We start from the raw sequence: 23390 nt of genomic DNA, 5'->3' as shown, positions 1-23390 counted from the left end.
AAGGATGTATACACATGTTGTCTGTTAATTTTAAGAGAAGCTGGGACTCTGTATTCTCTACAGCAGGGGTTCCCAACCACCGAGCTGCAGCAGGTTGACTGCCGGGTTGTAGCATGAGCCCCCTGCTCGGACCCCTGTCTGTTTGCCCAGGCAAGCGGCTTTCAGGGTTAAAGCTGTGTGGCAGGGCAGCCCTGGGAGGGGGCAGCCGGCTCTGCGCACCCCATCCCGCTCCTACTGGGCCACGGTAGAAATTGGAAACCACTGCTCTATAGAGCTTTGAAAATCTCAACCTTAATGTCACAGCATAGCTTCGGTAAGGGCGAATCACACCTCTCTGACCTCTGAAAGCTCTTTGAAGGAGTAAAATTTTTGGTAAAAGAAAAGTCTCTCGTTTGTTTCAATTGCTGTTTTAGCAGAGTCCCTCAAGAGGCAACTCAGTAGCTAAAAGGTGACAAAGTAGGAGGCAAGGAGCAAAAGTGAATAGTTGAGCTTGGGAGAAGGTGAATGGCTGGAGGGGCCCTGACCTCAGTACTGAGATTGGGTGTTGCCAGTGTTTATGACACAGTTGTACTGGAAGTGAGGTTGTAAAATCAGCTGATGCAGCCAATGCATTTGAGTTAAACAAAATGAAGGGGAAGGTTTTCATAAACATCAGAAGGACTTAAGAAGCCTAAAGGGAGAGAGACATAGAACTCACTTGCCTTTTTTTGCCAATGTTGATTTCTCTGCCTTTCCACAGTGCCTATTTTGTCTATTTGGCTCTTTGGGAAAGACACTGCTACTACTGCTCTGTGTTTGTGCAATACCTGGCACAGTGGGGCTCCACTCTTAGTTGGTCCTTAGGCTGTCATAAACATGGTTCATAATAACAGAAGACGGGGTAACAGAAGACGGGGCAACACGATGGCAGGTGGAGTTCAAAGCCCAGAATGCCACATTGCACTCAGTAGAAGGAGCTATTTAAAGGTGAGCAGGATGAGCACCTTGAGCTGGGCGTGGGGGTAGAAGGAACTGTTGAAAGTGCCTTTAGGAGAACTTTTGTTTGGTGCACAGCAGTAGTTTTTAAACAGTGAGTTTGGTTAACAGGCAGGGAGATGTCAATACAGAAAATATGGGGTTCATTTGTAACGCTGAGCCACAGCCCCACAGCCACAGCGTAGGAAACGCTATGCCTGGGCATAAGGCCTGCTGTATAATCCTGAACGTGGGAAAAACTGAGGCAGAAAACAAGCTCCATGTGACAGGTTTTAGTCATATCCCGCTATGTGCTGGGGAGGCGCTTGGCTACTACAGTGGTGAGAGCAGGGCAGGAATAGACTAGAAGAGAATGCTCTGTCTGTAGTTTCTGCATGGCCTTATCTCTGTGAAATGTAAAACAATGTTTTCCCAACCAATCAAAAGTACTAATGCTAATAATAACAGTATCCAGGTCAACAGGCAAGTCCCAGTTAGCTTTCTGTAGCCATTTCGAAGAAGGAATAAAGAATGTTTTAACAGTGGAGAGCAGTGCATCTTTCCTGGACCTACTGCCAGCTCAAGGGATCCTTTCTAGAAAGTATTAGCAGAAGTTAGAGACCTGCCATGGGTCAGTCAGCCCCAAATGGGCATGCTGTGAGGAGTTATGAGCATATTAAAAATAGGAGCTTTGCAATTATTAAGTAGTCTTAGCCATAACAAATGCTACTGAGGCACCTCGCTTTAGTCTAAATCAGGAGAGTGACTCTAGTTGTGCTAGCCTGGCTCACAGTTCTCATGCCTCAGGGCATCAGTTGATTAAATGGAGTTAGAAAAAAAAATTGCCGCACAGTTAGGCAGGTGCACTGCGAGGGTTGCAGCAAGGAGTGATTAAGGCCTTGGCCTGTGATGCAGGAGCTCTGAGATTGGTGTCAGTCTCTGCCACTCTGTGGGAGCTGAACCCTAAGTTCACCAGCATGTGTCTAAGTGGCACTTACAGAGCTGCGCAGCAGCAAATTTTGGTACAGTTTTCTTCCACATAGCAGCACTTACCCTGTACTTCTGTAGTGAGCATGCTCAGCAGGGTGCACTATGGCTGCATAGGTGTCTGGGCAGAACAGGACCATAGAGGCACGCACATAACATCCTGCAAGTTCTGAAATTTTAGTCACAAGAAAATGTGACTTGCCAGTGTTTGTTGCCAGAGGAGGAAGATGACTCTCCTACCTCTTAGCTCAATAGATTAATGCTTGGAGCACTTGCCCAGACTGTGGGAGACCCAGAGTCTAAGTCCCTACAGAGCCCAGAGGGGATATGACGTACGTCAAGCAGAGTGCTCAGACCACTAGGCCACGGGTTAGACATTACTGAGAACACTCACCAGCTCTTCTCTTGAAGCTGGCCCACTGGATAGCCAAGAGGGAAAGTTATGTAGTGCCCAGAGGATAAGCACTAGCCAGAAGGAGTGTGTCTCAGTGAGAAGGGTCCTGCCGTGGAAGGGAAGGGACCCTGGGTTCTAACCTGGACCCTTGTCCCCCTGTCTGCCCTTGTCCCTCATTTTATTCAGTGAAAAGTAATGGTATGGTACAGTGGGCTAGCTTCAAGAGGAGAGCTGGAGAGGGCTATAGGCAATGCTTAGCCCATGGCCTGATGGCCAGAGTAACTTGGTGGGGAGGAAGAGATGGAAGAGGAAGGGTTAAAACTTGAGTCTCCTTTTCCATCAATAAGTGGTCTTGCTCTTGCTCCAGGTGGTGGATAGCCCCCTTCCTCCTCCATACTACTTCCAGCAGGTACTTGTGCAAGGCAATTCTGTTTCATCATGGGTAGAAATAGAGTCCAGCTTGTCCTTAAGTGCCAAGCATTGCAGCTAGACAGCTACAGAAGTACCACTTGGGCATGTGAAATGGGATAGGACTCCAGTTCCAATTGGAATGAATGTTTGTGGGGGACTTGGATACAGTGGTGATGAGGGCTAGAGAAATACGGGGGGGGGGACACTGTTGAAGTATCCAGCAATGGCCATGGTGAGAGGCCTGCCTCTCAATTAGCTGCACAGCTTCTCTGTGCACAATTCTATGGGTACTTTTGACCCAGCCCCAGGACTCCAGCTCGGATGCCTGTTTACTGAGCTTTCCTGTGTCCCTCATTCTCAGATGGTTTCCACATACTGTCTCTGGCAGGATCCTTCCTTGCTTCAGCCTTGCACTGCTCCCCTCCCAGCCCTTCAGCCAACTGTCTCTCTCTGCATAGAGACTTCCTAGCCTGAAGGGCTCTAAATGAGACTTGAGAGTTATAAATACTCCCCTTGAAACATTGGGCACTGCTAATCTCCTACATTAATGAAAAGACTCAGCACGTTAGCATGAGAGATTTGTACACATCTCCCCTTCCTTCTTCCAACTTCCCTCCTCCCATTCTCTCACTCTACTTTCTCCATTCTTTGCTTCCTTTCTTTGCCATTCTCTTGCTCCATCATTTTCCTCTGTGTCTCAAACCCTTTGCTCTTCTCTTCTTTCTATCCCGGCTTTTCCTTTTCACTTCTGCCTTCTCCCTGTGCAGTTCGCTCCCCCCCTCTATTATATTGCTCTATATTATCTCACAAGGACCCAATCATCTTTTTTATTTTCATTCTGTTTCTTCATCATAATGCAAAACATTAAATATCTCTCTTGTAATTATGGTTAATTTCATAGCCAGCACCTTAATTGGATTGGTCTCTGATGAGAAATTCTCGTAGGAGGGCAAAGCAGAAATATTTTGACGTGATCTGTTCTTTCAGCTGATTGTTTAGGTTCAAGATGTCTTATATGAAATGGGAAGCAACTAATTCAGACCTTGGAGACAAGCCAGAGGTGACTGGCAGAGTCTGAGCCTGGCAGTGGACCTGCCTCCCCAGGGCTCTGCCCAGTGGCCCTGTCTCCCAGGGGTGACACTTAAATAAGTTCTCTCCTTTGTTGATGACTTGAATCTCCCCTTTCTTCTCCCCCCGCCCCCTTGTGACTGATCTGTCAAAAGGAGTGTGCAGCTAAGAGTGTGTTCTGTCTATGCACTTGTGTTTGGGAGGGCCAGAGCAACCCAAAGAGACAAGAGCTAATGCAAATCTCAGATGCTGGATGAGGTTCCCTCTTGGTCGGTCATTTCATGTGAAAGCTATTTGTCAGCACAGGCAATGGTTTATTAACAATAGGAGTCCCAATCTGCTCCAGTATTCTCCATGAAAGCCTGCACTTCCACAGCAGAATGGTGCAGCCCTTTGGGAATACACTGACTGGGGGCCCGTGGCAGACAGTGCCCCTTGATTTTCCAGCCTCTGCCCAGTGCTTTTCCACTTTTGTCCCTTGTCCCACTGCTTCCTCACTGCCCAGAGGACTGAGTGCTTCTCCCACCGTGGCTGCAGGTTGTAAATTATCAGCAGTGTTAGTAGCTGCTTCTGTGCATTAGATCCTGCAGGGAATATCCACTGGGGTTCCCAGTAGCCTGCAGCCAGGGCATTGCAGACAAGGGTTCAGTCAGGTCTCTCCACATTAGGAGAGGTAAGGCTTGCCATTCTGAATACTGGAGATCTCCCAGGAAAGTCCAAAGGCTCCAGTCTCCTTTGCTTGCTCCTTGTATGGTGTCTGGCACCTTACCAGAATGCTCCACTCCTGGACCCATCTAGTAGGGTTTTAGACCTATGTTTCACAGGCATAAATGAGTACTCGGGGGACGGGGTTATGGAGAAGAGCTCCCTTGAGGTTCTACTGGCAGTGGCACTGGTGGTTCAGTAGCTGGCACTCTTTTCTGCAGGTCAGTGTTGAACAGACAGACCAGCAGGATGTAGGGACCAGTGTTTCACTGGAAAAGCAGTCTCTCAGATGAGATGCATGGGAGAGACATTAATCTCATTTAAGATCTCATGATCTTTTTTTGCCAGAATATGGTTATGAATCCTTGAACTGGTCACAGACAACATTCCTCTCAAGTGGGTCCATTCTGTCCCTTGAAATGCTCTTATGCTAGTTCATTTGTGTACAGTTTTCTCCATGTCCTGTCCTAAAGTGTTGTTAGTAGTTCCACCTGCTTTTCAAGAGCTACTATGTTTCAGGTATTCTCATGGCAAAGGTGAATCAAGGGAATACTTTCTTAATATTTGGACAGACTCTCAGTCCTTACTCAAGCAAAACTCCTGCTTACTTAACTGGAAAGGTACTCAAGAAGCCTCTTAGGAATTGGCCTCTCCCCCCACCCCCCTCCATTTTGTTTGGTTGGATGAAGTGTTTTAGAAAGACATTGAGGTTATTATGTAAGATGTTGTTTTGAAATGGAGTGGTGTCATCTATGCTGCCAGAAGTTTGTTTATTTCCCTTGCATCAGCTGACAAGTGGCTCATGTCATTTAACATGGAGAAATAAGAACTAATGAGGATTAGATGGGGAAAAAATGCCAGCTGTAACTATACTTTAAGTGAATACACACAGCAAGAGTCTGGTAAAAAAAAAAAGGTGGGGGGGAACTGGACGTACAGATGAGAGCAACTTAAAACGCCATCAGCCCAGTGCCTGGCAGTAGTGAAGAGAGCAAACAGTGTGTGTATCAGCAGAGGAGTGGAACAGATCAGAGGTTTATCACAACCACATGTAAAGAGTGGAGCAAGAACACTAGAACATTGTCATTGGTTGTGGGCAGTGGAAGCTGAGGAAAGGTAAAGAAGGGGCAGCAAAGGAGTTAAGGGCTCTCTTGAGCTAGAGTTGCACAGCAAGATTAGGAAAATTAGACTAGCAACCATTAGACAAGAAAAAATGAGCCATAGCAGTATAACTGAGAAGCCCAGGAGCACTAGCATCCACCACAAAGGCTGTTGGACCAGGGCTGAGCTGGAAAAGGAAATAGTCTTCCTTGAAAGGAAAAGAAGCTAGCAAAGTAGAAGAAAAAAAGGTAAATCAGTTGGATTCTCTTAGCATTTGGACTGCCCAAAGCAAGAGTCCCTAACATGAGCACTGTAGTACTCTCACCCAAACCAGGGTCTGAAGATAAGTGCCCATGCCTGGGTTACTTTGGCCTGTGAGATATTTTGATTCTTTTTGTGTAGCTTTCCTATAAACAGCAAACTTGTCTTGCACTTTACCAAGGTGAAAGGGGTGGACATGAGGAGTAGGGTCCACACCATTTGGTGCAACTGAAGAGAGGCTTAACCTTTGCACTTCCCTAGTGCTTTCAGCCTCTGTTGGTACTTAGTGCCACTGCTCTTTATTCCATCAGTTTGCAATGGTTTACAACTCCTAGTGGGAATTGCTTGAGAAGTGTGCTTTGGCCCCTCGTCTCCATATGCAGCCTTATATTATGGGGAGCAAGCAGAGTTAAACTGTACTTCAAGGTTCTTCTCCTCCAGAGTCAATCTCAGGTGCCCTGTCAGAGCCCCTTTCCAGTTACCACAGCAAAGGTTAGAATGGGGGTGTAGACATTGGGTGACTGCTCCTTGGGTGGTGTAACTAATCATTGGCGTACATGGAGTTATATTTATTTATACCAGCCAAGGGTCTGGCCTGTACAGGAGCAGTGTGATTCTTTCTCCACCTGGGCATGTACACAAAGTTTCCTGCCTGATGCTCCATTGCCTCGTGTCATCACTGATGCCTGGGCAAAGCCCACAGAGCAGTGAAGAAAGCCTGATTATGGTTGTGAGTAAGCCCTCTGATTATACTCCTGCAATGTCACTGGGCCTTGGCCCTGCCTCGTGCATCTACATAAGTGCCTTGAGTGGAGGAGAGTGCCACATTGGGGAAGAACTGAGTTGCAGCTCCTCAGCTGGGGAAAATCAGTAAATTCACTGCAGTGGCATGACAGCTGTTGAAAATTTGGCCCTGAGCTCTTTGGAATAGGAGCTGTCTTTATTTGTGGGCATCATGCTGTGATCACTAACAGAATAATCACTGGTACGATTAACAGGAACACGAGAAGAGAGAAATTGCAAGGAAGAAGCGAGCTGGCACTAGCGTAGATTAAGAGAAGTTTCCCTATGAGATGCATGAGAGAGTGTATGTGGCAGTCATTACCAGTTGCAGTAAGGAGGGGCTGAGCCTTATAAGGAAGGGCTTGTCTGTACCTTCTCTGAAGCAAGCTCCAGAGCACTACTGGGAAGCATACCCTGTTCACTCACTCCTCCTCTGGACACATGAAATCCCAGAAATGAGGCAATGTAGCTGCCTTAGAGCACCCTTGAGCACACATTCCACCATTGCTCTTGGACTCTGTTTTGGGTAGATGTAAATGGGTTGCAAGAATATATTATTACTTCATGTATAATAATATAATAATATATTACTTCATGTCTAGGATTTGGCCTGAGGGAGAGGAGTGGAAGGGAGAAGGTGGTACTTGCTTCTCAGCAGGACCCTTGAGCTCAACATGGAGTGTGAACAAACGCTAAATCACCAATACCAGTTCAGCAGATGGATGGGCCTGATGACGTTCAGAGAGAACAGGGAGATCTGACCAGTGGAACCTGGCTGAAAACACTTTGACCAAACCATTTCCTATCAGAAAATGCAATTCTGCCCAAGTGGTAACTGAGACAGTTTCACGGACATTGCTGTCTAACTTATCATTTTTATGTGAAAAATGGATGTCATAGTGAAACACCAAGATTTTTTTAGTTCCCTTTTATATATACAGGCTCTTCATAAAGTCGTTGTGCACAACCTAAGTTATTAAAGTTTAAAAGTGCACAAGGACTTTCTGAGGACCCTGTATATGGGTGTAATTGAAGTAAAAATTTCTGATCCATCCAAAACGTAATGCTTTGTTTTTTCTTTGTGGAGAATATTGAGATTCCCAGGTTTCATTCCAATAGGAATAAAAACAGCTCCCAGTTGGGTTTTTTTGTTTTGTTTTCTTGCAAAACAGAATCTCTCTGTCTTCTCCGCAGCTCTGCTGATGGGACTCACATGGGAGCTCATTTCGTTAGGGAACCAGGCCTGGCTATTTGTGACCTACCCCTTTTCAGAGCACATCCCCTGCCCCCGTGGCAACTTCAGCACCTGTCTGATGTTCCAGCAAGAGCTGGGGGAATTTCAGCGGAGGCAACTTTCTGAAGTTCACATCGTCAGGCAGATATCACCCTGCTGCTTCTTGGGTTGGCCCTGTGTTCCAGAGATACAGAGTGAGTGACAGGTTAAGAACCTGCTGCCTGGGAAAGCAGCCAGCACTCTCCTTGTGCCTCCGAGAGCAACTAGCAGGGTTGGGGTGGAGTGGAGATGTTCAGCTCGGTCTGTTCAGCAGACTAAAGCAGAGAGCAACCCCCACATACCTTTTGCTCTTGTTTTCGTAGATGTTGTCTCCCAGCACTGCCTCTACGTCTTGGATCTCACCCTCTCGCTTTGGGTTTGAGTTATGATTGGCTCTGGGAAACCACTGAATATAGCTGCCATCATTTGCTGCCATTAAACTGATTTGTACTCAGTCTGTTTATCCTTTTTAACTTGAAACACTGTAGACGCTGAACTGAAATGGAAACCCTGGCTTTCCATTTCCAATTTAATTTAAACACACCATATTTCCCCATGATTACTTTTATTCTCATATAGCTGAGAGTGCATTCTCTTTAGTATTATTATCATTTAGGGAGAAAAAAATCACCGTCTCTCAGCCCAAACAAAGAAATCTAGGGCAACCCAGAGGTTAGTTCCGTCTGCACAGCCCCCGGGTCCTGCTTCTCCACACCTGCCGCTCCCTGCATGAACGGCTGCAGAAACATGGAAGAAAGGAATGGGAAATGAGGAAACAGGCACCCCATGGTGGATCTGCTGCCGCGTGAAGCTGCATACGTGTTTAGAGCCATTATTGGAGGCATTAAAACTATCACGCATTTCATCTCTAATGCGGCTGCTTCCCAGCTGTGGTGAAATGTGGCTTGATTACAAGACGTGCCCCTTCCTCCTAGAGGAACACAGACCAAGGTGAGCTTTGTAGTCCGTGAACTATAGGGTCTGCATTTTGGAAAGAGTAGGATAAGATTTTTTAGTCCAGGCTAGATTTTCAGGAGTGCTTGGTGCCCAGCATTCATAGAATCATAGGGCTGGAAGAGACCTTCAGAGGTCATCTAACCCAGTGGTTCTCAAGCTTTTTTGTACCCAGACCCATCTGTAAACATTGATGGCCAGTACTGACCCAGTAAATAGTTTAAATAGAAAACAGCCCCCTGGCCCTGCCGGTGCCCCTCACACCCAACCCACCGCCCTCTGCCCCTAGTGTGTGCAGCAGGGGATGGGTGTGTGGGGGGATATGTGTGGAATAGGGGGGCTCTAAGCAGCCCTCCCAGGTTGGTACTCTGCCAGTCTGCATGGGAAAACCCACATTTTCCCATGTTTTTCTCCTTTAAAGGAGAATCCATTTTTAAAGTTTGTTGATTGATCAATTTTTAGGTTTTTTGTGACCCTTTCATATATTCTTGCAACCCACTTCTCAGTCACGACCCATGGGTCGAGAAATGCTGATCTAGTCCAACCCCCTGCCTGAGACATTATCATCCCTATCCAGACCATTCTGTATAAAGCCATTCTCTAACCACCTAGCAAAACTACACAGTCCACCCTGACACAACACAAGACCTAACACTCTAATCTGCCACAGATAAAGCTGGGAGACCACAGTGGCCAATATCCTGCTGCTACAAAGGTTGTTAAAATACACTCGAGAGATCCCAGGTAGAGGGCCATGCCCGCTGCTACACAGGAAGACAAAAACCCCCACAGCCCATACCAATCTGACCATGGGGTAAAGTTCCTTCCTGACCCCAACTATAGCAGGACCCTCTAGACCTCTGGGTTTAAATCCAAGCAGGAGCACTGATATACCCCAGTCAAAATCCCCAGCCTTGGCTGCAGCCAACACCCAATGTTTCTGAGGAAAATATAGCCAGTGGAAGGGAGAAATTCCCTCCTGCCCTCTTGCAACAACCAGCAAAACCCAAAAGCATGGGAAATACCCTAAGTATAATATAGGCATAGCTACACCTACATCCTCCCTGACCAATACCTGTCCAGCCTCTTCTTGAACCCCTCCAGTGATGGAGATTCAACAACTTCCCTAGGCTGCCTATTCCACAGCCTCACTGTTCAACAGTGAAAAAGTTTTTCCTGATATCTAATCTAAATCTATGTTGCTGCAACTTCAAACCATTGGTCTGTGTCCTCCTCAATGCAGCAAAAGGGAAAAGGTGCTTTCCCTCTTCTTTATGGCAGCCTTCCAGGTATTTGAAGACTGTTATCATGCCCCCACTTACGCACCTTTTCCAAAAGCTGAACATGCCTATTTCCTTCAATCTCTCCTTGTATGACTTGCCTTCCAAGACCTTTATCATTTTTTGTCACCCGCCTCTGCTATATTCCAACTGCCGTAATGGCCATAGCAGAAACACTCATGTCACAGCCCTGTCAGAGTCTAACGAATCTGCGAATTCTGCTAAATATGTGTCATCAACAATCTCAGGCAGAACACAACAAGATGAAAAAGAAGAAACCTGCCTCTGGACCCTCTCTAATTTCTCTATATCCTCTTTAAAATGTGGAGGCCAAAACTGCAGCCATTACTGTAGATGAGGCCTAACCAGTGCTAAGTAGAGAGGCACTATCATCTCCTGTCTCTTGCACCTAATGCTTCTATCAAAGAATCCCAAAACCACATTCACTTCGTATGCAACTGCATCACATTGCAGACTCACATTTGAATCTGTGATCTACCAAGACTCCCTGATTCTTCTCTATAGTGCTGCCATCCCACTAGGTGTCACTCATTTTGTATTTGTATTCTTGATTATTCTTCCCAAAGTGTACCACCTTGCATTTGTCAGTGTTGAATTTCATCCTGTTAGTTCCAACCTGGCTTTTGAATCTGTCAAGGTCCGTCAAAATTGTACTCCCATCCTTCAACATGTTCACACTCCTTCCCAGTTTCATGTTGTCTGCAGATTTGCTGAAGAAGCTTTCTGTGCCAGCACCCAAATCATTAATAAATATGTTGAACAGCACAGGAACCAGGACAGACCCCTGTGGGACTCCACTCCAAACCTCCTGCCATTCTGGCATGGATCCATTTATAATTACCCTTTGCTTGCAGCTATTGGGCCAGTTGTCTATCCATCTAATAGCAGTTTTGTCTAGCCCATATTTCTCCAAATTATTTATAAGAAGGTCATGTGGGACCTTGTCAAAAGCCTTGCTGAAGTCCAGATACACTATATCCATAGCATTCCCTTCATCCACCAAATAGTTACTTTGTCAAAGAAGACGATCCAGTTTGTTTGACATGATTTGTTCTTAGTAAATCCATGCTGGATGCTTGTGATGAGCCTTTCCTCCTCCAGATGCTTGTAAATGGACTTCTTTAGGATATGTTCCAGTAACTTTCTGGGTATTGAGGTGTGGCTAACTTCTCAGTAATTCCCCAGGTTCTCCTTTTTACCTTTCCTAAAGGGGGCACTACATTGGCCCTTTTCTGGTCCTCTAGTGTTTCGCCATCTCCCATGACTGTTGACCCTGAGCTCAACAGGTCAATATAGTACATGCATATACACACACACACACACACAAAATAAAAATTATAAATATAGTGCATGTATATATCCAGATATAGATATAGCTACATATTTACATATACATTTGGAGTTTCGCTTGATTTCTGAACCTTTAGCATGGACATTTTCTGGCTCATCTATATGATCTTTTTGTTTAAGTGAAAGCTGGAATTTCACTCCAGGTTCTGAGCCTTTAAACAAAGTCTCAATTATAATGTGGTGTGATAGTATCCTGAGAGCTGTCAACCCAAAGTGCTGAGCTCTTCTGAAGGTGCCTAAATAGAAGCTGAATCCCTTGCAAAACTGGGCCTAGGGGTGTAAAATTAGTGGGGAGATTCCTGTCACCTTCAGTGAGCTCTGGATTGGAACCCGCTGGACTTCCCCATTGAAAGAGGATTTGAACACAGCGATAAAACAGGGGAAGATGGTAAAATACTGATCCTGTTCCCTGGTTTGGGAAGGGCCATTCAGCATCTATGCAGATGCCCACCTTTGTAGGCAAAGCACTGCAGCACTGCAAAACAGCTAACTGCCTGCCAAATAAAAGGCGCCTACCCTGGCTTTCTATTGCCTTGTTGACTGGAGGACGAGCTGCACCAACCGCGGCTCAACACAATTTGTTTTTATCTAATCTATTTTATTGTTGAATGAAACAATAACAACAAATACAGGCCCCGAAGACAAGCTATAAATAATGCAAAATCAAACAACCGAGAGATGGGGGAAGAAAGAAGAATTATACATGTAAACCTGGCCCCAAGACAGCCAGGCTGGAAAGCAGAGCTTTCTCTCTTCTGTCCTCTTTTATTTCCCTTTCTTTCCTCTGGGCCCCCTTCTTTTTCTGGAAATTCCTGAGGCAGTAGTTTTGTTATTATGGGAAATACATGTCATCATAATCTGGAGAGTGATCGACATCTTGGTTGTGGAGAAGAGGCCTGAAATCAGACAGGCAAACAGGTCTGGGGTGCTTGTCTCTTTAAGGTCTTGAGATACAATGGTGTCACCTTCAGAACCAGAGTTCCAAATCACGGCCTCCTCCCTGGCCCATTGAATCCCAACTAGAAATGATTGCAGAGCCAGCAGTGCCCAGACAGAGTGAGAGAGAAAATGTCCCAGTGACCACAGTGAGGTGCCAGTGTGTGGGATGCAGGGTTTCTGGACCAGTGCACAAAAAATTGCAGTGCCCGACTGCCGTGAGAACAGCAGAACATCACTATTGCAGCACTCTCAGAGCCTGGAAGCCCCTCCGCACTCCTGTGCCCACGCCACTGGGAGATAGCCAGGCTGTTCTCACCCCCATGAGATATTGCACTGCTGAGACTGCTTCATGCTTGCCCTACCCATTCTATCCATGGCACCACTGCAGTACCCTTGTCACAGGAAGACCAGCATATCATCCTACCCCTGTTTGTATGAGGTGATGCACAGTCACAGTCTGCTAGCCACTGTCACTAAACTATACAGTTACCAAACATCTACTTGTATCATGTAGTCACAGTGCTGTGCCTGGGGGTTTTATAGAGCCATACTGACCATCTGTCATCCTAAAGGTACCCATCACCTTAGTATCTAAGCAACTCGGCTATGAGGTGACATACAATAATAGCACCATCAGTGTGACATCCTGTGGTTTTATGATCTCATCATAGTGAGGACTATGATTATCTGATGTCATATTAGTTGGATATAATATTACTGTCATCATACACATTGCTGGTTTGTTGACATCATGCAGTTTATACTGCTGACGGGTTATCATAAAGCAGTCTTCACTGCAATATTCTGCAGTCACAGGGCTGACTTTCTAGAAAGTTCTGTGAAATTAAGTATCTAAAAGTATCAGACAAATCCTAAACCGGTGTAAAGAAACCTTCCTTCACTGATTTCCCTGAGCTGAGGAGTGGACCCCATGTCACTAATATTTCATGAGGCAATTGCATTACAAATGATAGGACATCATACCTTTGTATAATTAAAGTAATATTGCATTCACTGTAAGGTTATTTTAGGGAGTACGGAGTGGGAATAAGACTATTGCCAATAGGAACATTCTAACCTTAAATTAAACATAGCAAACGCTCGCCAGTGCCACTGCAAGAAATGTCATCTCATATTTCTGGAGTCTCAAGACACGCTGTCTGGTTCACAGTTGCTGCAGATACTTAGAAGAGTGCTAGCAAGATATGGTGTTTCAGCTTTATGCTGCTGGAACTCATCAGCTAGGTACAGACATTCAAAAAGCCCGAGGCAGAATCGATCTAAGTTACATGGTGTTGTGTAAACAGCATAGCTTAAATCAGTAGTGAACAGAGCACACATTCACTCCTTGGTATGGGGGGCAAATCACAGACTTGGTTCCACCATTTTTAAATCAGTCTGTATGTGCCAAATTTCTGTTCTATTACAGGTATAGACCAGTTTCTGATCACCTATACTGGTAGAAGTGTAATGTCTGTACATGGCCTTTGAGCCCAGGATGACAGTGACCGAGACTCATTACCATCTGATGGCTGTTCCCTGATTTTTGAGACATGGGCTTAGTCTTGGTGCAGTTTCCAAAAGAAAGGTATCCATGTAACAAAAATACCATTTCATATGCTCCCCTTACTGGTAGTAAGGGGAGAAAGGGTATCCTTGGGGTTGTGGTGGTAGTCTGGATCCCAGGAGAAATAGGTTCAACTCCCAGTTCTTCTGCAGTCTCCCTGTGGTGAGTCAGTAAACCTCAGCTGAGCAAGACACTTGAGCACATGCGTAACATTAAGCATGCAAATAGTTCTGTCAGTGAAGCCACTCACTTGCTTAGGGTAAGGAATGGACTTAATTGCTTTTCTTTGTAGCTGAGTCTGCAGCATGTAACATGAGGATAATTGAGGACACATCCCCAGCTCCTGGAGCACTGCTCATCACTGCATTTAGGATGTGCAAATATGATAGCATTGGGGCTAGCAGAGATGCATAAGCTTCAGCAGAGGCAAAGGGCTGAAGGGCCAGGCACTTGAAATGCCTGCCCTCTTTCATTTAGCAGCAGCCCTGGCATATCAAGGCTCAGGTGCATTGGTGAGGCAGAGCATTGCTTCCTCCATGACTGCTGGATCTCCACATCACCTGTAGAAGATACTTGCTTAGCAAGCTGGAGCACTCAGCACTCACCGCAGGGTGTGTGGCAGGCAGAGGACTTTTTGCATTCAGCACTCCATTTGGCTGTCAGGGCACATAGACCAGCCCAGAATAACTGGATCCTTTGGGTCTGAGGCTGTGTCTAATTCAGACTGGAGTAATTGACTTGTGCTTTATTGAAAAGTGTGGAACCCTCTGGTTATAGTGCCAGCATGCTTGGGAAGCTGGAGCGTCAAGTGGCATGATGGGTAATAACTCAGGATCCAAATCGAGAGCTGAGAGGCATTCTCAGCAGACACCGGGGAACTCTGTGCTCCTGTTGCTCACCTCGTCCTGAGGCCCTAGCACTCACCTCCTTCCAGGCTGAGGTGAAATGGAATGTGCACAGACAGACAGAGGTGGGTGGGTGGGTGGGTGGCGCCTTGGTCTGCCTGTGAGTTAAATTACCTCTCGGATCAAACAGAATTAGCTGTGGAGAAAACTGACAGGACTGCAAGATGGAGGGGGGCAAAACAGCCTGGATAAGGAGGGTGGAGAGAGAGAAGGAGAGACAAGCTTTAAGAACTGCCCTGGAGTTCATCCCTGCTATTCTAAATTGGTTGTACAGTACACCTTCCCCTGACCTACACTCCTTGGGACCGGTGAGTCCCCAGCAGCAGTGCATAAGGCAAGAACCTTCAACTGGTGTCATCAGATTGGTGCCCCTCCGTTACTGCCAAAGTGCAGGTGAGAGCTCTGGCCAAGGCCAGTGTAACATCTGAAAGAAGACATAAGTTGAAGTAGAAGGTAGCTTTCATGGAGTCACACATTCCTGTGCCCCCCTGTTAGCTACCTGTTATTTCACTTGGTGCTTCTGCTGTCATAGGAACACTAGCAGAGATTCTCTCGGACTCTTTGGGCCAAATTCTGTTCTGAGTTACACCTGCATGAATCTATGTGTGAGGCAGAGTAGATGGAAGTAACAGTTTGGTAAGTGGGCAGGTGTGTACATGGTAAATTTATCAGACCCAGAAGCAGTGCCCTCAGGTATGCCCCACTGCTGCAGGTAGGCTACCTTCTAATCCCCAAGCAGTGTAGCCGCATCCACACAGCACTACAGGGATACGTTTGAGGCACTGGTACTCAGCAGCTCACCTGAAGTGCTGCAGGGCTGGAATGTCACTGCTCCTGGTCTAGGAGGCAGCCTGTATGGGACCGCACAGTGTGGGGTGTAATAAGTTTACCTAGTAGAAGTGGCCTAAGCTAACTAACATGACATGTGGATAGCAGAGGACCTGTGGGCCACTAGGTTAGGGTCACCATTGAGTTTGGCCTCATTGCTTTACCCCTCCTGTGCTGCAGGTGCTGGCTGGGCACACGGTTTGGCTACTTTCAGACAGCATTTGTAGGACTGCACTGAGAACTCACAGGAATCTCAGACAACGCTTGCTTGCTTCACTCCTCCCATCTGGTGTGGGAGTAAAGTCAGATTTGAGACTCCTTGGCAGAATTTCTTCATCGTGGTCAAGGATGGTCCTAGAGACCTCCACATTGTGGACTGATGTTGGACTCTTCATTGCCCTGTACACTTTTGTAGCTACGTCTATCCAGGGCAACAAGAGGGCTCAAGAGTTTTGCCCTATTCTCTTTTTGGGTCATTTTGTGCCTCTCGTCCTCCTCCTAGTTCCCTCCTCCTAGCAGTTTAAGTGAATTGAATGGTGCATGTCGACCAGGCCTTGAGGAAAGGAGGAGTTTCCAGTGCCATCTTCTGGGAGCCTCTGAAGTGCAGTATAGCTTTTCACCTGTGAGTCTTTACTGGAGAGAAGATCAGGACTGTGAGCTGGCTCTAGGCCCTGAGTCACACACGCAGCAAAACAGAGCAGATTGCAGAACTTAGGTCACAGAAAGAAAAGAGAGTTTTCATTGCACCAGACAAATATGGCTTAGGAAGTTAATCCTCCCTTTAGTGTATGCTGAAAGCTTTGCAATGCAGGTAGAGTAGAAGGACTAGTTCCCAAGGCAGGCACTCTGTGCCATGAAAGGAAGATGGTTATCTTTCTCTATTAGCATGACATTGACAATAGACTCAGTTCTGGCAGCCATGGACTCTCTGCTTTCCCAAAGAGGCCTGTTCGCAAGGACTGCATCAGAGAAGAGATTATCCAAGGTTCTTCTGTCACCAGCTGCCTCCGAGCATTGACGTGACAGGATATTGAGCTTATCTCTGCTGTGTCACAAAGATCCCTCCAGATCATCCAGAGGAGACACTTCTGACAAACCACTCTATGGGTGTTGTTACACAATACAGTTCACATGTGCTAACTCTAAGGAACATTAAGCAGTATTAAAGGTAGCACATGCTGTGAGCAGTCACGCATTAAGGGTTAATACCCTCTCGAACGTGCACAGCTCTGACTTGCCCCCAGAGGGCTGGTGAGCAGGGGTGTAGCCAGGGGCTGCCAAGTCCACCCCGTGGTTGCCTGGTTCTCTGGCTCTCCAGTGGCACCCCACCTACCCACCTATCCAGCCATTCTCCCTGCCATGGCTCCCCATTCACCAGGGGCTGCCCAGCTCTCCCACTCTGTCAATTTTGGAAAGTAGAGTTCTGGATGATAAAACATCCACAGGCAAGTTGGGAACTGAAGAGCCAAAAAATTGCTAGTATTGGTCCCGTGGAGCAGACTGACATTACTGCAACACAAGCTGCATAACACCAGCTGGAGATATTCCTCACCCAAATAGACATAACTTTGAGATGCTCAAAGGGCACTTACTTAGCTTATCTTTTCCTGCCTTGGACACACCTGCCTTAAGAGCATTTAACACATGGGAAAGGTAACATCTAACAACATCCTATCTCCATCTCACTGTAGGTAGTTTATAAACACAGAAAAGGGATTTGTTTTTCCTGCCTGGTTTGCAGCTGGATGTGGGGCAGGCAAATACCTATAGAAACCCCCACTACATTAAATCTGCTGTTGTGGCATGAAGTTCTCCTTCATGGCTCTCTCAGCCCTCATGTTCTCATTGTTCTTGTTTTCTTACAAGCAGCCTACCAGAGTTTTCACATGGCCCAGCCCATGCACAGCGTCAAGAACCTAATAGAACGGGTGCAGAGATGTAGAGGAGACTATGGTGGACTTGAAGTCTAAGAAGGAAAAGGCTCATTAGATTGTCTGGTCTTTATCCTTGGTCACTGGAAATTGTTTTCCTGACAGGGTCTCATTCTCCAGTGCTTTCTCTAACCTAGTTTTAAATGTTTGAGCAATGGCATGTCCACCCTGTCCCTTGGGTGATTATTCTGGGGCCTCAGAGAGCTCTCCTGTTCTCTGTCTTTGCAATTAGAAAAATCCCACTGTCCAAGTCACTTGCCTGATGCAGAAGACACTGAACCAATAAATGAGCTAACGCTCTGTGAAGGATACAAGCTCTTGCTAATGTGGGCCCTGAATGGATGCGTGGATGCCTCAGGGCCCTACCCCACTGGGTGCTCTGCCCCCTTTTGCACACATTTAAAAGTCTCATTTATCTCTCACCCTCTCAGGGTTTTACACCAGAGGCATCCACAGCTGCCTTCACAATTACTTATTGATTGCTTGTCAGGATGTTTTCTTTGCTGGTGGGTCACTGAAGCGTGCGCAGCGAGAGAGAAAAATTTTGCTAAGGGGAGGCAGAAGGGCTCCAAGAGAAAAGAGAGAGGGTACCTCTTGCACAGGAACAATCATTCAGATAACACCGATGTTCTGTACAGAGTGGGATGAAAATATCTCTGAATGGAAGCAGCTTGAGTATCACTCATGTGAGAGACAAAGAAAAGGAAGCTTTGACTCCTGGTGTCCCAGTTGCAAAATAATTTGCTCTTTGCCCTCCTTGTGTTCGTGCCTCTGCAAAGAACCAAACTTACCTCCCTGTGCTCCCATCCCTGCCTGCTTCACTCACCTCATGCCTCTACCTCCCTACACTGGACCTGATTCTCAGCTGATGTAAACCAGCATTGCTCCGTTGAAACATCCTTGTACCAGGCAAGGACCTAGCCAGAAGCTGCTTCTTCTGGAGTGTCCAACATCTGGAATAGTTTCCAGTGTCTCTGCTTTCTTGACTCCCCATCCCATCTTAGCTCTCATCTTCCTCTCCTTGCTTTGCCTCTGCCTCCTCCGTCCTCTCTCCTGCTCTCATTTATTATTCAGCTCTGTGGCTGGATTATTTAATTCAGATAAGTGTTTTGGGGGATAGCATTTGTATGGAAGAAGCAACTCTGTGTTGCATTTCCATAACAGTCTTGCAACAGAGAGAATGTTGCTGGACATTCAATGCCATTTGAAATACAAAACTTCTAAACTCATGTGCTGCAAGGGGATTAGCATCTTAAACACTTCTCCCTGCAATTTGATGGCAACATAGCAATTGCCATAATAGATCAGAGCAGTAACCATCTTGTTCAGTACCACAATGGAATTTTTTCACAGGCTTCTGAAATAATAGACAATTATGCAGGGACGTGCTTGGGAGGAGGGGAGGGGATTCTTACACTAGTGCTTGGCTTACAACCTGAAGCTGTTGCTGTCCCTCACCATAAACCTTTGAAGCACTGCTCAGTATTCTGCAGTCCCTCTTACTCATCTCCTACCCAAATGATTTATTTCTGTTCCTTTCATGTAGACCCTTTCATACCTTGAAATCAGTTCACTGTGCTTCTCCAAACCTCTTCTCTTTGTTCCATGTCTTTTAAGACTGGGTGAAACCAGAACCGAACACACCGTTCCAGAGAGGGGCTTCCCGCGGGGGGTATATCAGCGGTCCAGCCCAAGTCAGCACCAGCCCAAGTATCCAATTTGGGATTTTGTTGCTTTGCGCTGCGCTGCGCTGCCAACAGTTGTAATTATTAGCATTCTAGTCGTACCAAAAAGGGCCTCATTGTGCTAGATGTTGCGTAAACACAAAGTAAGAGAAAATCTTGGTCCCAAGAGACTAACGGACAAGACAAAGGATAGGCGGGGAACCAGAGGCACAAGGGAGGGAGCTGATTTGCCCAAGGTGACACACAGCAGCCCAGTGCCAGAGAGCAGTCTCCAGAGCCCAGTCAAGTGCCTTTGCCAGGAGCTCACGCTTCTCCTCAGCTCTTGTCACAAAAGCTTTCCCCTTCCCTCACACATGCCTGTGTCCCTGCCAGGAGTTAGACAAACCTGAAGACTTCTGAGGTTTAGGTTAGATTTTTTATTACAAATTGTCTTTTTTACATGGGGGAGATGGTGACACAGGAAGGCTGGAGGGAGAAAATGGAAGGAGGGGGTGAGAGTGAAGAGCAGGGAGATACAGAGGAAAGAAGATGGAACAAAATAGAAGAGACGCAGACAGCAGAGACTCTTCCAAGTCTGCTATTTAATGCTGCTGAACACAGGCGGAGCGAGGGACTGCAGTGCCTGCGTTAGGAGGCTGGGGGTGGGGAGTGGAAGCTGAGGAAAAGCAGGCTGGTGGGAGCTGTGAATTAGCTGAAAGCCTCCAGTTTAATCCTGCTGAGCACTAGTTTCTGACACCCAAAATGCAACCTTTCACTCACTTCACTGGGAACCAGCAGCCCTGTGATCTTCACTTACTTCTGTTAGCCTGCCCAAAGCCCACATTTCTAGGTGAGCCTTCATCCCCATTGCCTGGTGACAGCAGCTTGCAGAAATCTGCTGGAAAAGGAGGAAGAGGCAGGAGAGAGTGAGAGCGAATGAATGATGGAGGCAGAGAGGATGATAGAGAGAAGGAAACAGATACAAACGTGTTTGGCAAATTAAAGCTTTTCTCTTTGTTTTGCTGCTTTGCAGATAGCCACAGGAACACTTAGCGCAGAGCCTGGGGTCTGGGTAAGCAACTCTTTTACCAGCAGGAAAGGTTGTTAAATATTTATTTGTAAACCTGGAGTCTTTATCTCTAAAACATAGTCAAGTTCAATAAAATTTGATTTAGTTGGTGCAGCTTGAAGGAAGCAAGAAGGCTGGATCTGAGATCCTTGTTTGTGGGTTTTATTTATAAGCCAAAAACCCAGAGACAGCAGTTAGTCTGAGGGCAGTGCCTGAGCCCTGCATTGCCCCCAGCCCGGGTGTCAGGGCCAGGTGTGGGCTCTGTACACAAGTGCCGGGATTCACGTTTCCAGCCTGCAGTGCTGGGGGATCCGCTCACCAAGGCACCCCCGGGCTCCGCGGTGAGGGAATCCGAGGGGCTGCTGCCAACGCTGGAGGAGGCGTGCAGCTGGGCCGGAGCCGACTCCAGTGACTTTGGCAAATTTCCTTGCTATGAAGAGATTTTCTGAAGTCAATAGAGAGGTTCTCTCGGGCATCTGGTTCAAGGGTGAATGCCACGCTCTGTAATTTATGATTACCAGGTGTTTTTTTATTAGCTGACTGTGAAATTTTGTTGTTTATTGAAAAAAAAAAAGCCGTGCTCTGTCAGCTGAGCTGAAGTCCCCCCCACTACAGTGTCCTCAGAGCTAAGCCCCCAGCCCCTGGCTTCTGAGCATGATGAGCATTGGCAGTGTGGCGTCCCAGGGCAGGCAGGTAGGGCGCAGCATAGGGAATAATCTGGTGACAAAATCAAACAAAATCTCCAGAGAAAGAATAAAGGGACTCTCATTACCAGGGACTTCTGGACCTCATCCTGCATACAACAAAGCCGCAAAATAGCACAAAACGGCTTTCCCCTGGGATTTAAACGTACCTGCCTTCTTCTCCTTCAAGGGCAAGGTAATGATTTTGTTTTCCCCATTGTATTGTAAAGCGCAGTTTCTTCTAATTACAGAGTTTCTATTAATTACATACTGGAGAGAGTCCTACCGCTCCCAGGGTCATCATTACTCCTGGTTTACATCAGTGTAAAGGCAGGATCAGAGTCAGACCCACCTGCCCCCTGGCATGCACTCACACACACGGAGCGTACTGCGGTGCTGGCACTGATGTTTCAGGGGTTACTGCTGTGAAACCATGCAGATTTACTGGCCTATTCTACTCAGTTTTTCCTCAGAAATTTTGTTTTTTTCTCTGCAAATTTTTCTCCCCTTCGTCTCTCTTCAGTTTCCCCTTCTCTGATCCATCATTTCCATTTTCCCATTTCCCCTTAGAACCAGGTCTTTGGTTCGCTTAAATCAATGTGGCTCCTTTGGGTTCATTGGTACCCCTGTGGTTTAGCCAAGCTAAAGATACAGCCCTCCAGCCTTTACACACAGAGATCAGGGTGGGGACTGTCCTTTCCTCCCCCGCACAATATGAACCCAGTACAATTTGGAATGAACCCAAGATGCCCAGGGTTGAGAATCAGCTTATAATTCTGCATAGGAGGGAAGAGAAGTTGCCTAGATAATAGTGATGACACAGGACATGTTACATGCATAGAAAGCAATGAAGTCACATGAAATTGTTCCGAAAAGTGAACACAAAATCACAATGTAACAGGCATGGGGCAAGGGCAAGGTGCCTTCCTCACAGGTCCTGCCTTACCATAGCCAGGGCTCTTGTGTTGGCATTCAACCCTAGGGAAACTGGGCTCCATGCCAAGAGATCAGAATTGTGGTGGCACTTTGTGCCATGTGGCATGAGTGTGAACAGCAGTTAGGAGGTGTCGCTCCCCCTCTTCTTGGGGCAATACATCCATTAGGCCTTTAAGGGCATGTCTACATGGGGGATTGTAGAAAATAGCCAGGGTGTGAACTTAAAGTGCAGTATTTATTGTCCCTATGTCCCATATGTGGACATGCTAATTTCCTTCTCAGAACTAGTGCAGGAAAGCTAATGGCTCTTTTCCAGGCTTTTTTCCCCATAGGATCATCCCTAAAAGAACAAAAATGCTGCAGAAAACAGAACAAAGGCACCTCACTAGGCCCTCAGTTGTTGGCAGCAAGGGAAGTAGAGGGGAAAGCAGGGTGGAATCCAGCTAGAAGCATGGCTACACGTCTGTGCTTGGAGCAGAAGCCCAGCTGTGGGCACTCCTTCCCAGGCAAAGTCAACATATCATCCATCTGCTGCTAGATTAACTGCCCCTGCAGCGAGGGGTAACCACACCTACCTACCTGCTGCCTACTCAGCCAAGAAATACCCCTTACTGTGACAGGGTCACACACTACCAGTCAGGTTGCTCACGAGCTAGGGTTATGGGCTTGAGTTTCCTGTCATTCATGCTAGCTTTGCAGCATGAGATCCCAGCCCCAGGGGGTGCCATCACTGCAGGTTTGCAGCAAGGGAAAAAAGATTCAAGTTGGACCTCCAGGCCTCTGGCCCTGGAGTCATATCCCTTAGAGCAGCAGGGGTGTGGAAAAAAACAGTGCATTTGTATAAGCCATCACAGAGTGTAGGCCAGGTGCCAATGTGTCCAAGTGAAGGGGGCATGTATCTGGTTGTATTGCCCCTTTCTGCCTGAATTCAAGGGTACTCCAAACTCTGCAAGACCCCCCTTGTCCCTTTCTCCCAGCCCTCTTCCCCTGCCACCTTCCCAAACACTGCTGGTCTCTCACCATAGGTTTCAGCTTTCCTGCTCTTCTGGTGAATTCATTTTTTCCCTATTTTAGAAATTCTTCATTTAATTAAAACACCAGAAACCCTTCTGTGACTGGAGAGAGTGTCCAGCCTGGGCATTCTGCTCCAGTCCCTTCTCCTCAGACTGTCCAGGGATTAAGCATAGGCAAGCTAAAGCAGATGTCTCTTCATGCTCCAACACATCCCTGTGTCTGAATCTGGTCCAGAGCCCACTAGAGTCAATGGAAACGCATCCATTGATTTCAGTTGCCATAAATAAGACAAAAGAGCAGGGGCTGGCAAAC

The 23390-nt window shown here is 46.8% G+C and overlaps 1 protein-coding gene across 8 annotated transcripts in view; it reads left to right on the top strand.

Annotated features, from left to right (window-relative positions):
- Positions 1 to 23390, top strand: part of LINGO1 (leucine rich repeat and Ig domain containing 1) — a 285485-nt gene that overhangs the window by 252181 nt on the left and 9914 nt on the right. The window contains exons 2-4 of one of the 8 annotated variants that reach the window (XR_003095416.1): positions 7267 to 7495; positions 7859 to 8092; positions 8261 to 8392. The exons of 4 other annotated variants lie outside the window; for them this stretch is intronic. The gene's annotated coding sequence lies outside the window, so the exon portion shown is untranslated. Of the gene's footprint in view, positions 1 to 7266; positions 8093 to 8260; positions 8393 to 20427; positions 20449 to 23390 lie in introns of those variants that run through there. 3 more of the 8 variants (XR_003095417.1, XR_003095415.1, XM_025210840.1) reach the window with 3 other exon arrangements.

The sequence above is a fragment of the Alligator sinensis genome, unplaced genomic scaffold (genome assembly GCF_000455745.1).
Source record: "Alligator sinensis unplaced genomic scaffold, ASM45574v1 scaffold319_1, whole genome shotgun sequence".
NCBI lineage: Eukaryota > Metazoa > Chordata > Crocodylia > Alligatoridae > Alligator > Alligator sinensis.
The sequence above is the reverse complement of the archived record's forward strand: the minus strand, read 5'-3'. Positions and strand labels throughout refer to the sequence as shown.